At 42.7% G+C, this 17,240-nt stretch overlaps 1 protein-coding gene across 28 annotated transcripts in view; it reads right to left on the bottom strand.

Annotated features, from left to right (window-relative positions):
* Positions 1–17,240, bottom strand: part of rbfox1 (RNA binding fox-1 homolog 1) — a 2,011,452-nt gene that overhangs the window by 307,082 nt on the left and 1,687,130 nt on the right. The window contains exon 3 of one of the 28 annotated variants that reach the window (XM_059654027.1): positions 11,730–11,839. The exons of the other annotated variants lie outside the window; for them this stretch is intronic. The gene's annotated coding sequence lies outside the window, so the exon portion shown is untranslated. The remainder of the gene's footprint in view (positions 1–11,729; positions 11,840–17,240) is intronic. 28 annotated transcript variants of the gene reach the window in all.

Raw genomic sequence — 17,240 nt, 5'->3', positions numbered from 1 at the left:
GGGATGGTAGAGTGGGGGGGTGGTGTTTGGAGTCGTGGTGATGAAGGGTGAATAAAGGAATAAAGAAAAGGAGCCAGTCCGGGTATCTCATCTGGAACCCAATCAAATCAGGAGACTTGCTTGGAGTCGAGACACAGCAACATAACACTTCACTAAAAAATTGCTTTGAAATGTTGCCATTGTTTCTTAGCTTCCCAATTACACCAATAATATTGAGCCTATAAAGGATCACACCAGAACAAGTCTATCCTCTCTATTGATGTGAATCATTGTAATTCTCTTCAGTCAGATCTGGTAGCTTTGATTCCATCTCAATGATGTTCGTAGTATTTTTAAAGCAACCTTGAATATTGATTCAGAGAGCTTTTTTAATGAGGAACTACCCATTAGTGGAACACAAGGGTAATATAAGTGTATAATGATTTTGTCAAAGAAGATCTAAGGAATGAAAAGAAAAACAAAATATCAGCCACAGATCTGACCAATTCGTAAAGTATTTCAGGATGCTTTGACCATTTTGCCACAGTAAATGATTGGAAGTATGAGCCTTTTTTTAAAGTAAACTGTATTCACGTATGAAAAGAAAGGGTTCTAGGGAATAAATGATTGATATACTAAATGGAAATTGCGACAGCCATTAACGATCAAGTAATGGTTTGTTAGCTTGTGTAGGCATTTGCATGAAAACACCTGATCTCATGGAACAACAGAATAAAACCAGCTCCAACAGGATGTTGTTCATCCCTCTGAATCTGCAACCCTGTTAGCCTAATTCCACCGCTCTTTCTCCAGATCCTTGCTTTCTTTTCCTCTCTACTTCAGCTGTTTATTTACCTTCCTCTTGAAGGCTTCTGTTGAACCCATGCCCATTACCCTGTCAGGCAAGCCGACCACAACCTAACCACACATTGCACAAAACATTTTTCTCTATGCTGTCTCTGATTCTTTTGCCAGTCGCTTTGAATCTGTGCCGTCTGGCTTTTCAAGTTGGCACAAGGTGAAGTTTGCCCAGCACAACGTGCGCACATTTTACACAATTTTCACTTGGGTCCTGCAAACAAGTGTACAACATTGGTTTAGCACAGCAATATGCAGAACTGCAATTTCAGGCAGCACCTAGGACACGGCTAAGATTATGAGGTTTATAAAACTGCATTTTAGAATTGTGTCATTAATTCAAAGTGAAATGAAGAGAGGCATTTGATCTGTTACGAAGCCTGCTTGACAAGAGGCCTAGGGCAGTTAAAGATCAAAGAAAGGCCAGACTACGTTAGAGATAATGGGAACTGCAGATGCTGGAGAATTCCAAGATAATAAAATGTGAGGCTGGATGAACACAGCAGGCCAAGCAGCATCTCAGGAGCACAAAAGCTGACGTTTCGGGCCTAGACTTTTTACCACTGGAGACACCACAGCAGAATCCGAACTGACAGCACGAATGCTCTGAATTTCCAGATTCCCAGAAATCCAAACCATATCTTGTATATTAAATAAGTAATTAGTTTGAAAAATAACGATTAATTAAACACATCAACTTCACAATGATCCACAAATATATTATTTCTCTCCAATCAACTTTTATAATGCCAGCTATTAGCAGTACCAGACAATTCAGATCCCAGATCTGTGTTGACAAACCATAAGTTTTGTTGTTACAATTTGTCCATCATGAAGGTCAATCACTGAACATATTATCATGGGCCTAAGTAATAAAAGTTTTTACAAGCAAAAGAAAAAGAAACTATGTTACATTATAGAGGCATTAGTTTAACAATCTCATAACAAATACAAGAAATAAATATTCAGGTTTTTTTTCCCTTAACAACCTAACAAATAATCAAATCTCAGTGAAGGGCCACTCTGTTGTCACTTTAAGGTTCTTTAGTCATTAAATTTGCAATTGGCTTACTTACAGTAAACTGTTGCAGTCAGTCAATGATATTTCTTTAGTTGAGTTGAGATCCTTACGCAAACTGCTAACGCAATTCGTTGATTTCCTAACATGGATTCTTTAAACTCCTTATCCACAACTTTCTGTTTCTGGAGTTTTTCTCTTACGGATTTAAGCCAACTCTGGAGTCCCTTCTTCTGTACACTCTGGAGTCCCTTCTTCTGTCCACTCTGGAGTCCCTTCTTCTGTCCTGACAGTTTAAAAGATTACTCAACAACACTGCAGTTGGCACAAGCTTTTTCTCTGAATGACTCACTACACTTGATAAAAGAAACCTTTAAACTCCCTGACTTTCTGAATAGTTTCCTTTCTAGCAGAAAATCTCAGTGACTATCTCCCTTTGTCAGAGGACAACTTATTGCTGGACAACTGTTCATATTTCACTCTCTTTACTGCTCCTATTTCTGGGACACAATGATGTACCTCAAGTATTTTTAAAACAACATTTAAATGCACAGAAAGAAATTTGCCAGCCAATCCACTACGACTCTCAAAACTCAAAAGTGAAACTAAAGCTACATCCCCCAACATACATTATTCAAATACAAATGTAACGTAAAGCCATATATTTTAGAACTTATCTTTCCAAATAATAATTGTAACAAGAACCTTCATCAAATAACTGTTATTCAGAGAAGACAATGCAGAAATCACAGTACCTTTACTCATTCATCGGCAATTTTGATCATGAAGAAAAAACTTGCATCCTACAGTAAATTTTCATCAGTATGAAAATAATAGCCAATGTAAGAGACCTAACTGTTGTGCCACAGTTTGAAATCAGTTGGTTTCTTAGAAAGAGATGGTTGAAAAAGCATAAAGATGCGATGCAAGCAGGAGAAATTTGAAAATAAGTGATTCTGATCAAAATGCCGTTTTACACATTTATCCATTATAAAGCATCTTAAAAATCTAGATCAAACTTATCAACAATCTTCACAACATTAGATGCACCTACAAAAAAAACCTGGGGAAGAATTTCCTGCAGAATGGGCTAGACTAGAGTGAGGCTGACTAATCAAAAGGCTGGCAGCTCTAAACCCCTGGCAATCACGCTGGCACAGAAGGACACTCCTGAGGTCGGTTAGGGATCTGAATGAAGAGATGCCCTCACTCGACTGCATAACGGGAAGAAAGACACAGAGGACATAAAATTACCATTAACCGAGAGCTTAACCAGCATAATCGGCTTCCTCTTTCTCTTAAGCATGCAGTGGACCGATTTCCCAACTCCTCCCTGAGTAAACTCACCAGCAGCAAGAAAACTTTGGGAGCCATCCCATCTGGATCACTATCATAATCCTGTATAATTCCCCCAGCCCTGACCTCCAACTATCACTATTGTGGTACTGTGAAAATTTAACTCAAAATGTACACTTTGGTTTGTACTGTTGTTACACTAATGCAAATACTTACGTGTAGGAGTGGGTGTGAGAGTCCTATCCTGTTTATACAGAACTGACTCCAGAAAAAAAAATCCCAGAAGATCTTTATAACAGAATTTAAATTAAAACAGGAGCTAGTCATGACAAAGGATACTGAGTTACATTGTTGATAGAGGCAATATAAAACATTTCATTCTTAAAAGTGAACATCAAACAAACAATGCTACCCAAAGTGACTAGATCAAAAGAGGCAAAAATTGAATTAATGGGATTACCAGCCAGACCGAATTAACATCAGCATGAAGCTGAAAAAAAACAGGAACGGATTTCAGTGGAAAAAAAAGGTTTCAATTACAGCTTGAACAGAATAGACAGAAAATGAAATGTAGATGGGAAGAGGAAATGATGTGAATTGATGAAACACAAGGAGAAACAGCATCAGCTCGAAGAGAAAGAGTAACTGCCTAAAGGAGAAATAGCACCATAATTCCTCCATGTTTAACACCGTTTCTAAAAGCATAAGTGCACAGCAAGAACTTTGTTCAGGGAACTTCCAAGGGAGGCACCACTGCAGAGGGCAGAGTTACTCAACTAGATCTGCAACAGTTGATAGGAGACCACAGTGAAAGCGACCTATGTGGCCCTCACCCACCACAGTCTACCTGTGCACGCGTATATTGACAGCAGATGCCACTATACAGTCTCTACAGAAACCAAGTTCCACCACAGGAAGGACACCATCCATCAATGCATGATTGCGATCATGTCACATCTGTGAATTGCATCAATGGTGAACTCATACAACGCATTTCTTGACACTGGACATTCCAAAGTGCTTTACGTTCAGTTAAGTACTTTTAAAGAGTTGTTAAGTGTTTGTAATGTGAGAAGTATGGCAGGCGATTTCACACAGCAAGCTCCACAAACAACAATGTAACAATGACCAGATGACCTGTTCTATGGTGCTGAGTTGAGGGATAAATATGGTAAGAACACTAGGGATAACTCCCCTATTTTTCTCTGAATGAATGGTATGGCATCTTTTAGATCCACACTTAAGGGTCAGATGGAACCTCAATTCCACATTATCAGCTACAAGACAGCCTCCCCAACACTGCAGCATTTATTTTGTGCAGCAATGGAGGGTTAGCTTAGGTTTTTGTGCAATAGCCTTAAAGTGGGACTTGAACCTGAAACACTGTAATTTGGAGTCAACGGTATAAACTAACTCAGCCATAGCTGACACCCCAGAGAGAAAATTAACAGTAGAAGTACAGTATTACTGGAAATGAGAACAGATGTTGAACTGGAACTCTATTCTGAGTTATACAAAATGAGCCAATCCAGTATGAGTCAATTGAAAATTTTACTAGTTTCTCCTTGTGGGATATGTAACAGATGTAATGGGATGATCAAGGTGGGGCTGGCTCATTGTTTCATTCTGGGAGTGAAATTTCTCAAAATGTTCAGATCAATGTAAGAATGTGGTATTTATTCTGAAATATGAAATCTTTAATCAGCTGAGTATTCATGCCCTAATCTCATGAGGTACAAGCTGGTCGAAGAATAGCATCTCAACTTTCGCTTGCAGACCATGCAACCTCTCGGACTCCACAATTAGTACAATAACTTTAGAGCTTGATTTCATCCCTCCATTTTTTTTAAATCCACCTAGTCCAGCCATAAGACGAGTTGCTTCAGCAAAGCCAACCCATTCTCACCCACTCTCAGTCTTATTATCACACGACATGGGTTGCTTTCAGCACAGCAAAACCCTACCCATTTTCTTCCACGCTTAATCAGCTTCTCTTCTGTCTTGGCTTACCATTAACAATCCCTCTGTTTGTCTACCTCTTTCATATATATCCCTCTGCAGACTTCTTCTCCACCTCTCCACTTCCCTTCTCTTGCCATCTCCCCGTAAGATCTATTTCAAAACGTTAACTCTGCGTTCACCCCACAGATGCTGCCAGATCTGCTGAGGCTCTTGAACAATTCTGCCCTTGTTTTTACCAGGTGTCTCTTCCCATCCCACAGACTGATCACTCATTGAGTGATTGCTAATGAGTGGCATTTATGTTGTAGATTTTGGAGGTGGGTGGGTGGGGAGCGAAGGAGATAATGGATGCCTGGAGAAGGATATATACAAACGGGATAGACAGTCAAATGAATTGTTTGTAGTAAAGAGAATAAGTAATAACCATACATGTGGTGTAGATAGTTCATCAGTGAGTTTGGTTAGAAAAGGTGAGAAACCCCAAGCCAGGGTTCCATGGAGAAAAACCCTCCAACATTCATCAAACTTGCACTTAGCCAAAAGAATTAAGTTTCACTTATACAGGCCTTTATTTAAACGAAAACCTGATAGCTTTGCAAACTGCAGAGTAATTATCAAGGCGTGATTACTGCTGTCGTTTAGGATGTGCAGCAGATAACATACATAGAGAAAACCTCAGCAAGAAACAAAATGACGACAACCAGATCATTTATTTTCTGTGTGTATAAAGCTTATTGAAGGATGGTTGCTTACTTTGAGAGAGTCTTGAATTTTTAGTCAAGTGGCCCTCACTTTGTCAAAAACTGGGCCTGATTTTCCACATGAACAGTGCGGTGATCAGACAAATATTACCCTACTATAAATATAGGCAGGGCTTTATAATATGGATATTTCATCCGTCTAGTTATTTTAAATCTTTTGCTTAAGCAATAATTCATAGTTTGAAGAACATCTTAAAAGTGACTATTACTTTGATAAACTGTATAATGTTTATATTCCATGACTTCTTCTGAAACATGACACTTCATCAGTGGCTTTATTTAGATAATTGTTTCCCACTGTATCTGTTCGAGCTTAACTTATCTCACCACCTTGAAATAGAAACCCTTGCTTTCCTTACAACTATGCAAAATATATCGCTCTGTATTTCTCAGTTTTTGTTCTTATCTTATGATTCATATTGCTAATGCCAAGCAGAATTGATGACGTGCGATTTCGCCACCAATGTCAATCACGTACTAATCTTTTAACCAAATCCAAATCATGGAATCTATGTTGGTTGAGAAAACAAAAATTTACCATCCAGTCTCCCATTTCTTAAATGAAACCACAAACCCCATTATACTGGACCAGATGATGAGACTGGAATATTAGGGAGGTGTCTCGACTGAGTGTTACAAAATAGGAATACCACACTGCTTTCAGGTCCCTGTGCTGCTTTAAAGGACCTATCAGTATATATTTAGCCTGTCAAAGCTTTCAACATCATTACAGCATTTGCTGATTTCCCATTAACATTCATGTAAATACTTGCTCACAGGTTCTGCTCCTGACAAGATAAAATACAAACTGGGTTAATAAAACATTTATAAAAATCCTTTGCACTCAGTACTATCAGTTTTCTAATAAAACAACACAAATCATATCAAAAATTCAGCAGGGCCCCTGTCTCGTATGTTCAAGCCTCAAGCTAGTTGCAGGGACAACTCATTAGAGTCAGGCTCATTAAAATCAGCCCTGGAGCAAAGCTCTTTTTTAGAAAAAATAGTTTCAGATTATCAAGATCTAACTCTCGGTGTTGGTGTCTGCCATTTACCAAATGTGAAGCTGCAATGGATTTGTACAACAAGCAAGACTATTTACAATTCAACTTTAGAATTACATGGGTATACATGGTGCTTCTGCCAAAACTAATATCACTTCCATCATCTGCATCATCAGCACTGAAAAGTCCTTTATGCTTTGAACTGATTTGCTTGCAGAGGAAGCAGGAGGCCGGGAAAGAATACAGAAATTACATACACTCAGCAACTAACTCTACTTTGAAAGTGTTCAAGATTACAATACACACCACTTAAAGTCGTACATGCTATTTTTCTTCATCAAAATATGATACAATGTTTTCCTCTGAAAATTCCAAAAGGTTTTGGCATCAGCTTAAATATGCCCCTACACTATGTACAGGCAGATCACAAATCCAGGAAATTTTTTATGTATCGCACATAATCCATTCGGAGCTGTTGGGAATGTGTGAAAATGGAACGGAATGGAGAAAGGGAGGTTATTGGGCTGATCGTATATCATTTAGAAGAAGGTAAAATATAAGCACAACGGGTTGGATTTTACCAGAAATTGGCAAAATGGTTTGCTGAGCTTCATTAAGGGTTTCTCTCTGGGAGGCCCAGTAGGTTTTCTCCTGCGATAGGTCCAAATCTGCCTTATTAACAAGGTACCATGCCCTTATGGCGTTTCTCTCCTCCCATGCCTGTCCCATTCTCCTATTCAACATAGTTAGAGATACTTGCTACTGCTGGGATATCCCAGCATCCCAGGCACCAGCACAACACTTAATTGACTGTTGCACACTTGGTCCAAACAGGAATGTGTCAGCAATCAGGGGCTTCATTAAAGTGCACAGAGACATAGCAGCAGTCAGCAGGGGACATTGGGCAACTTGACACAGATGCTGAAAGATTGTACCGGTGTGGTTGGAGCCCTGCTTGCCTCCCCGGATAGGTTGACGGTTGTCATGGAAAACCAGGTCCAGCAGTGTCAGAGTTTGCTGGATAGGTTGGCTGATCTGCATTCCATCACACTAGCCATTGGAGCTTATTGGTGAGGACTTTGATCTCTCTCCAGATACCCCGTCCTGATCAGGAGATAGGGTAGCGCTATTTGGAGTTCAGGCACAAGAGGAACTCCCAAGAAGTCTCCACTCAGAACAATCCAGAGCTGGCCAGGTCTTCCACTTCCTCCTGCGTGCCACCCCACTCCCACCCCATGCATTTCAAGTATAAATGCCAGATCCAGTAGGACACTGCGACCACTAATCCCCTCCCAACCCCAGCCCTTGAAGCCATGGTGCTGCTCACAGTGATCAAGCTGGAGTCACCAAATACCACACTGACTTTCATAGCCAGAAACTACGGCATCTACTTTTTATCCAGCAGTTGGGAGAATGGCAGCCTGCTTATTACTGATGTGAGATTAGATAGTAGTGAAGGGGATAATGATCAATAATCTCAATGAACTGGCTTCTTGTCTCTCACTGGCAAGAATCTTGTCTCAACATCTGGGGCTTGGTTGAAAAGTACAATTTTTTGGTTTCAGTGTGAAAAAAAAGATCCTTGCTCAACATTTCACCCAATTTCTCCGAGCGTCTTGCCATTGCCCGTGTCATTCAGGGCCTGACAATATACCAGTGAATATGAGTCAAATCCATAAAGACTACTAATCCAGCGACCCAGACAATACTCTCAGGATCCAGGTTCAAATCCCACTACGGCACGTGATGGAATTTACAAAAATAAGGAGGAAAATCTGAAATTAAGACCACCATGAAGCCATCGGTGATTGTTATCTGGTTTGCTAATATCTGCTGCCTTTACCTGGTTTGGTCGACATGTGAAAACCACAAGAATTGCAGATGCTGTAAAGCAGGAACAAAAACAGAAGTTGCTTGAAAAGCTCAACAGATCTGGCAGCATCTGTGAAGGGAAAAAGTCATGGTTAACATTTTTCCTCAGAGGTGACCCTGTTTCGAAAACGTTAACTCTGACTTTTTCTTCACAGATGCTGCCAGAGCTTTTCCAGCATCTTCTGTTTTGGTCCATTTGTGACTCTGGACCCACAGCATTATGGTTGACTCACAAATAGGAATGGGCAATGCATGCTGGCCTAGCCAGTGAAGACCACAATCCTGTGAATGATGGAAAAAAAATCTGGTCCCAGAAACCTCCCTTTCCTTTCCAAAGTTCTTGTACATGCTGTAATCCTGAAAATCCATGGTTATCGTTTATGAACTACATGCTTGAATCATTTCGATCAATGTTTTGCCTCAGCCACAGAACTGAAAGGATTCTTATCAGTGCCTTAAATCGCATGCTTCATAACTGCAATAAAGGTGCACTATCTCTCCTAATTCCTTTGTGATTTTCTGCATCCTTTGTCACAGTTCACCGGACTATAATCCTACAAAGTCTCTCTAATGATATTCAGCTGCACTTGACTAGTTCCATCCTATCTCTTCAGTCGCAGCGTGGAAATTAACAATAATGGCTTCTCACCCTGCTCCCTCACCTACATTTTTAAATATCTCCCAAAGACCCATCCTTATCTTCCAGTTATTTCTCATCTACCAGCTACTCTTTTGCAACGTCATTCAAAAGGGCCACAATCAGTAACCCCACAGGCACTGATGATAGCCAGCTCTCTCTCGATGGTCATCGTCTCTCTTGATTCTCCTGCTGTCTCTAAATTGTTAGATTGGTCATCTGACAGTGAGTGCTGGGTGAGCAGTAATTACCCGCAGCTAAATATTTGAAAACTGAAACTAATTGTCTCAGTCCCTGCCATAAATCCTAATCCCTAACTATCAACTCATCACCTTCCCTGGAAACTGTCTGTGACTGAACCAGACTATTTATCATCGAGGTGTCCTTTTCAACACTGAGATCATAAGTTCTGATCATACATTGCTAAAACTGCCTGCCATCTCCTTAGTGTTATACACCTCCACCCTCATCTCAGCTCATCTGCTGTGGAAATGCTTCTTCAAATCTTTGTTACCTCATGACTTCAATATTCCATGGCACCCGAAGCCATTCCCCATGTCTTACCCTCCACAAACCTGAGGCCATTCACATCTCTGTTGCCCATGTCTTCATTCACAGTCGATCCTGTTAACCCAGTAGACCTTGCTCATTGCTTTCCACTTACCTCCAGTGTAGCAACAACTTCATTCTCAAATTCCCATCCTCATTTGCAAATTCAACATAGTCTTAATGCTTCTGATTTATTTCGTCTTATTCAACCATAAAAACCAACCTGGTATGACTGAGGTGCATAAGATTATGAGGGGTACAGACAGAGTGAATACAGAACAGCTATTCCCCTTGGTTGAGGGGTCAATCACAAGAGAGCATAGTTTTAGGGTATGGGGCAGGAGATTCAGAGGGTATTGGGGAAAAACATGTTTTCGCTCATTTGTGGGAATCTGGAGTCCACTGCCAAGGAAGGTAGTGGAGGCTGGAAAACTTACAGCCTTTAAAAGATGGATGAGTACTACAAATGTCATAACATTCAAGGATACGGAACAAGTGCAGGAAATTGCAGTTAGAGCACTTTTATTGGCAATAATGTCACTACAGACTCAACGGGCCAAAGGGCCTCTTCTGCGTTGCATGAACCTTTGCAATTACATCAGTGTTCAACCAAATCTGATCTCTTGACCATTCCTGGTTTTAGTAATTCTGTCATTGGCTACTGGGCCTTTAGCTATGGGCCCTAAGTTCTGGTATGCCCTTGCTATGGGCTGGATTTTCAAGCTGAGCCAGCAAGAGAGAGTTTCTGGGTCCTGAACCCATCCTCAGGGGAGACAGACCCTCTGCTGGATTTTCACAGGGATGCCCACTCATTTGGCATGGGGATGAGTTAACTGCCCAATAAAGAGCAAAAGAGGGCTCTCAAAGTTGTAGGCCGATCTGCTTTGAGAGGAGAAACAGACTGTAATGTAACATATGTAACAGAGAGGGTGCTCGAACACAGAGACATCCTTTATTCAACTCACTTTACTCTTTATTCAAAGCAGTTAAGTCATCAATGTTTTGGAAAGGGTGGCACAGAATCAGCACCAGAAACTGACTCTTTCTGGACAGAATGACTGCTGTCATATCCAGGCAAAAAGAGGGGGTCTACAGCATACATGGAGCATTGACGCATTAGAATGAGGAGTAGACAGTTAATTATCTAAATGCACATATAAATAAACTGCAAAGTAATTCATTATGTATGGTGTTTCAAAATCTTTCACAGAATGATAAAGTGCTCTTTCTGTGCAAGTCTGTCCATCCTTGTTTGTTTTGAGTGACACTTTCGGTTAGCATAGTAAGTGAAATGGCAGCCTTGGTGAGAACATAGAAGTTGGAGAGCATTTGATAGATGCAAGGGCAGCCTTGGGCATTGCCAGGGGAGTTGGCCATAACTCTATGCTGCCTCTTTTTGGGAAGGTCTGCCAAATAATCAGAGAGCAGCATTGTTCCCCAAGATCAAAGACCCAAGGATGGAAGTCCCAGCCACTGCAAGCTGCTGGCCAGAGATTGGAACCTTCCCTGAAGCACCTGTGAAGATGCGACGAATGTGAAACAAAATATTGGAAATGCTGAGAAAGTATGGCAGCTTGGTTAGCAGACAAAGGAGAAACATAGGCTAACATTTCAGGGCAAACCTTTCAACTTAACCCATTAAATTATTTTGTTTTCAATTTCATGCCAGTGCTGATTTTTTTTAATGGCTTTTGGCATTCCTGGAAAGGTAAATGGTCATAAATAAATTAACAGCAAGAGGTGATCTGCATTCAGTAGATACATTTTTCCAGTAAATATCAGTATCATCTTACACTGTTAATAGAGCTGCTGTCACCAATGTTTGATGCTGGAGTCAAGCAGACTGTGGTCAAACAAACTCCTTCTCTGGCTATCAAGCAACTTGATTGTGATATGGAATTGCCTGAAACAATAATATTCAATATTATGACAGATTTTAAAACAGCTGTGGGAAAATATTACTGTTTTACAATGCACTTTTCACCATTTATCTTTGCAAAGGTTATATGTTCCAACAAGACTAATATACCTTGCTACTCTTTCTCGTCAAGACAACAAAAATTAGCCTGCCTATTTTTATGCGCCTGCCTTGCCAGCTTTATCACGGTATTGGTAGCATGTTACCCTGGTCAATAGGCTTCTAAAGTTCCTGAGCAACCTTTACATATTTGTATAAGTGTGTTCAGCAGGCAGTTGACTAGGATATATGTCCACCTAATGTATTCTGGTGCGGTCAGTTCAGGGTGGGAACGAAGATGCTTGGCTAATCAGCTGCCTTATTTTAACATGTTCCAACTCCTCCTGCTGAAAACGCATCTAGTGACAGGGCAGGGGCATATGTTTTAGCCGAACTAGCAGTTTATCGAACCCAAAAGGCTGTGAGATGAATCTGGCCATATTTTGGCAAACTGTCATTTCCATTGAGTTTCACAGAGGATTGCTGTCCCCGAGGCATTGTGGGTTTTCCTATATATTGATCCTTCGAGCCTGGTCCAAGGGTCCCACTCATGTCAAAGCCATCTTCGTAGTCCAGAAGAGGACCACACCCCTGGGCTAATGCTCTTCTCTGTTCCACCAAAGTAAATCTTCTCTCTGCTATCTCACGTTCCCTCTACCTGTGCTACTGCACCCACCTCCCACAAAGGCTCATGCTCTACCCATTCTCGCTACTGCCCGCAGCACCATCCCTCATTCTCTCCTGCCCACCACAATCATTCTCAAACCCCATACCAACCCTGCAAGCCTTCAGCACTGCTTACTCACTCACTCAGGACACTTCACCATCTCTTCCCATCTGCACCCACCCAAACTACTGTACCACCGACTTTCATCTCACTGAATCCCTCCCTTTGACTCACTGCTGGAGAAAACAGTTGCCAATAGTGCTGAGGGGGCTGGGACAGGGAGTATGGGGTCAAATTTCCATCTTTTCAACCTTTACAAAGGAAGGGATCTTGGCAATATTCATGATTCTGCAATTCTCTCCAGTTGTCCATTTAATGTTAATATGCCACAATGTTTACACCCAGGGTCACAACCTTTTCTCTACTGTCTTCTGCAGGCAGCAGTAAGACACCCCTGCTGTTGAGAGACCACTCTGCAAGACATACCCTCCTCCAATTCTGAGGAAGCGAACACAGAAGTGCTGGTCAAGCTACCTCACCAGCTCAAACACTGGCATCTCAGTGGGCATCACCTTTAGATCTGATTCAGAGGTCATTTCCTCTGCAACACCTTCCACTCAACCTCAAGTTCACCTGGACCATCTCCAACACATCCCTCACCTTCCTGGACCTCTCTGTCTCCATCTCAGGCAATCACCTAGAAACCGATATCCGTTTCAAGCCCACCGGCTCCCACGGCTACCTAGAATACACCTCCTCCCACCCACCCTCCTGCAAAAATTCCATCCCCTATTCCCAATTCCTTCACCTCCGCCACATCTGCTCCCAGGATAAGGCATTCCACTCCCGTACATCCCAGATGTCCTCGTTCTTCAAGGACCGCAACATTCCCCCCCCGCAGTGGTCGAGAACGCCCTCAACCGTGTCTCCCTCATTTCCCGCAACTCATCCCCACACCCCTTCCCTGCAATAGCCGCCAAAAGAGAATCTCCCTCGTCCTTACATACTACTCCACCAACCTCCGGATACAACACATCATTCTCCGACACTTCCGCCATCTACAAACTGACCCCACCACCCAAGACATTTTTCCATCCCCACCCTTGTCTGCCTTCTGGAGAGACCACTCTCTCCGGGACTCCCTTGTCTGCTCCACACTCCCCTCAAACCCCACCACACCTGGCACTTTCCCCTGCAACCACAGGAAGTGCGACACCTGCCCCGACACCTCCTCCCTCACCCCCATCCCAGGTCCCAAGATGACATTCCACATCAAGCAGATGTTCACCTGCACATCTGCCAATGTAGTATACTGCATCTGCTATACACGTTGTGGCCTCCTCTACACTGGGGAAACCAAGCGGAGGCTTGGGGGCCGCTTTGCAGAACACCAACACTCAGTTCGCAATAAACATCTGCAGCCCCCCGTCGCGAACCATTTCAACTCCCCCTTGCATTCCTTAGACGACATGTCCATCCTGGGCCATGTTTCTGTGTTAAACCGGGCAAGGCAAGACAGAAGCACCATGACCCTTTAAAACGTGGCTGAGGAAGCAAAACACCAAAAAGCAACATTGGGACACTGGGAGCAGTAAGTGAGTGAGTGCTAAGAGAACAAGCCAGCAGCTCTAACATGCAGCTTGGTCCAGTCTGTGAGCTGGGGGCCAGTCCCTGCATGCAAAGTGACCTGGCAGCAGCTATACAATGAAAGGTGCCAGTGTGCTCCAAAATGTGGTTTGGCAGTGCTCAAACATACGGGAAGTGGATTGGAGGCAGGCCATGAAGATGTGGAAAGGCTGGCATGTGTTGGGTATGAGCATGTTTGGGCATGGGTGGGTGCTGCCCATGGTGCATGTCCTGAGATATTGGCACCCAGTGCCCAAAGTGGATATTGGGAGTACCAAGCAATGAGCTAGAGTGGCCAGGAACCCACTCTGTTGTTCACGTCAGGAACTCTCAACATCTAATTTCTATCTGGTGAATGCAGAATAGAAGACTGCATAGTGATGAGATGAAACTAAGTAATAATGAGGCTGATAATGGGCAATAATTCTTGTTAATTGGCCTCTCGTCACACACTAGTGAGAATCCCTTCCAACATACAGACCTTATTCGGATTTGGCGGCCTGTATTCTCAATGTTGAGAAATGTCTCACTTGTTTTCTCATGTGATTCTCCTAGATATCTTGCCACAGCCCCATTTGGGTCTTGACCTGGAAAGCTTCTGCCTTGTGTCTGTCTTGGACATGACATTTTTATTATTTTTCTCACAGTTAGAAAGTAATAAAATTGCACTTCCTTTCACTCAAGAAAATCTTGTTTTAGGCTCCTTATTTATTTCTGGTGAATGAGTTATCTGCATTTTACTGCAGTAAGGCATAACTGCTCATTAAGGGGAACAATCAATCTTTGTTGCACAAACCGAGGAGGTTGAAGAGAGGGGAAGCAATTCGCTCCTCCTCAGCAGGTCAGAACAAAATTCAACACTAAACAGCTGATTGGGAACCATTGCCTGGATCTGTAAATGAAGTCTCCACTTACCACATGCATTGAGGCTGTGTTATGCTGTGGCTCAGAAAGACGTGCATGGTACCTCAGGGACCAAGGGTCATGGAATCCAAGTTCTTGGGCATGGCACTGGAGGCCCAGGTAGAGGAGCTCTAAAGTAGCAACAATTTCACCTATCCTTTGGCAAATACAGCCAGAGAAGCTGAAGTAATGCTTCTGGGGTGAGATTGCACTGGAGATCACAGCCAACAACACTGCCCACAGGACAGATACACATATCCAAAACAGATTTAATGACTAAACACAAATAGTCAAGCTTAAGTCACAACCCACAAACACACTACCGCCACAACAACTGGGATTTATAAGGCTGCTTTGACATAGTTAAACACCCCAAGATACGTGACAAAAGCATTATAAAACAAAAGTATGTCTCAATGAACAAGGAGACATTCTGGAATATGAGCAAAAGCCTGGACGAAGACCAAGGAGTGTTTTAAATTGGCAAAGATGCGGAGGTGCTGGTGTTGGATTGGGGTGGACAAGGTCAGAAATCACACGACACCAGGTCACAGCCCGACAGATTTATTTGAAAACACAAGCTTTCGGATTCTTAGTCCTTCTCCAGGTGTGAGTGAGAGAGGTCATATCAGACACAGTTTATAAGTAAAAGACCAAAGGGTCATGCCATTGATGAGGATGTTCTAAACAAACATAAGATGCTGTTCAATCTTGAATCAGTTGGAAGGTTTTAATTGATTAATACGTATATGTAAATCCCCGAATCCCTTTGAAGTCACTGTTCTGAGAGAACTGAAGGTTTTATCAGTGCAAGGAAGAGGTGACGTTTTAGGTCAGACAATGCATATTAGGTGCAAGGCCTTGTTTCAACTCTGTGTTTTGGTTTGGAGTCAAACTGCTTTTATTTCTAAAGTAGGAATTTAGAAAAAGCCAAATGACTGTCTATAAATTGTGTGCTTTCTGAACAAAATAAAATGTATATGCTAATACAAATTCACCCCATATGTTTGTGTGTGTTTGTGTGTGTGTTGGGAAGAGACAGCGAGTGTGTGTTGGGTGGGTGGGGTGAAGAATGTTTGTGTATATGTGTGTATGTGTGTGTCTGCGTGTGTGTGTGGGAAAGAGAGAAAGTGTGTGTATCAGGGGGTAAGACAGTGTGTGTGGGGGGTTTGGGGAAAGAGAGTGTGTGTGTGGAAGAGAGAGAGAGAGAGAGCGTGTGTGTGTTTGTGTGTGTGTGTGTGTGTGTGTGTGTGTGTGTGGAAGATAAAGAGTCTGTGTATGTTTGTGTGTGTGGAAGAAAGACAGTGTGTGTGTGTAGGGAAGAGAGAGAAAAAAAAGAGTGTGTGTAGACGAAGTGTGTGGGAGGGGGTGTGGGGGTGGAAGAGAGTGTGCGTGTGTGTGTGTGTGTGTGTATTGGAGGGAGGGTGATGGGGAAGAGAGCACGCACGCACATGTGTGTGTGTGTGGGGGGGGAGAGAGAGAGTGTGTGTGTTTGTGTGTGTTTGTATGTGTGTGTGAGTGTGGGAGAGAGAAAGAGAGACGGTGTGTGTGTGTTGCGGGGGGGAGGAGTGTTTTTGTGTATGTCTGTGTGTTTGTGTTTGAGAAAGAGAGAAAGTGTGTTTGTGTGTGGGGGGGGTCACTGGTGGAAGACAGAGAGTGTGGGGGCTGGTTTGGGAAGAGAGAGAGTGTGTGTATGTGTGTGTGTGGGTGTCTGCATGTGTGTCTGTGTCTGTGTGTGTGTGTGTGTGCGCATGTGTGTGTGTGGGGAAGAGAAACAGTATGTGTGGGGAAGAGAGAGAGTGTGTGTGCGCGTGTGGGGTGTGGGTACGTCTGCGTGTGGGGGTGGGCGAGAGAAAGTATGTGCTGGGTAGAGAGTGTGCGCGTGTGCAAGACCGTGTGTGTATGTATGCATGTATGTGTGTGAGCATGTGAATGAGTGTGTGTGTGACATGAACCCAAGGTTCTGATTGAGGCCGCCCTCATGGGCACCGAACTAGGGCTACAGGCCTTTGCTTGGCAACTGTCTGTTGGCGAAACTATGCAGACACTGGTACAGCAGATGAAGGGACACGGTGCGAAAGTCGCCAGACATGGATGTCCCCTCCCAGTGGGAACACTTCAACAGTCAAGGACAATCCGTTTCGGATCTTT

The sequence above is a fragment of the Stegostoma tigrinum genome, chromosome 23, assembly GCF_030684315.1.
Source record: "Stegostoma tigrinum isolate sSteTig4 chromosome 23, sSteTig4.hap1, whole genome shotgun sequence".
Classification (NCBI taxonomy): Eukaryota; Metazoa; Chordata; class Chondrichthyes; order Orectolobiformes; family Stegostomatidae; genus Stegostoma; species Stegostoma tigrinum.
The sequence above is the reverse complement of the archived record's forward strand: the minus strand, read 5'-3'. Positions and strand labels throughout refer to the sequence as shown.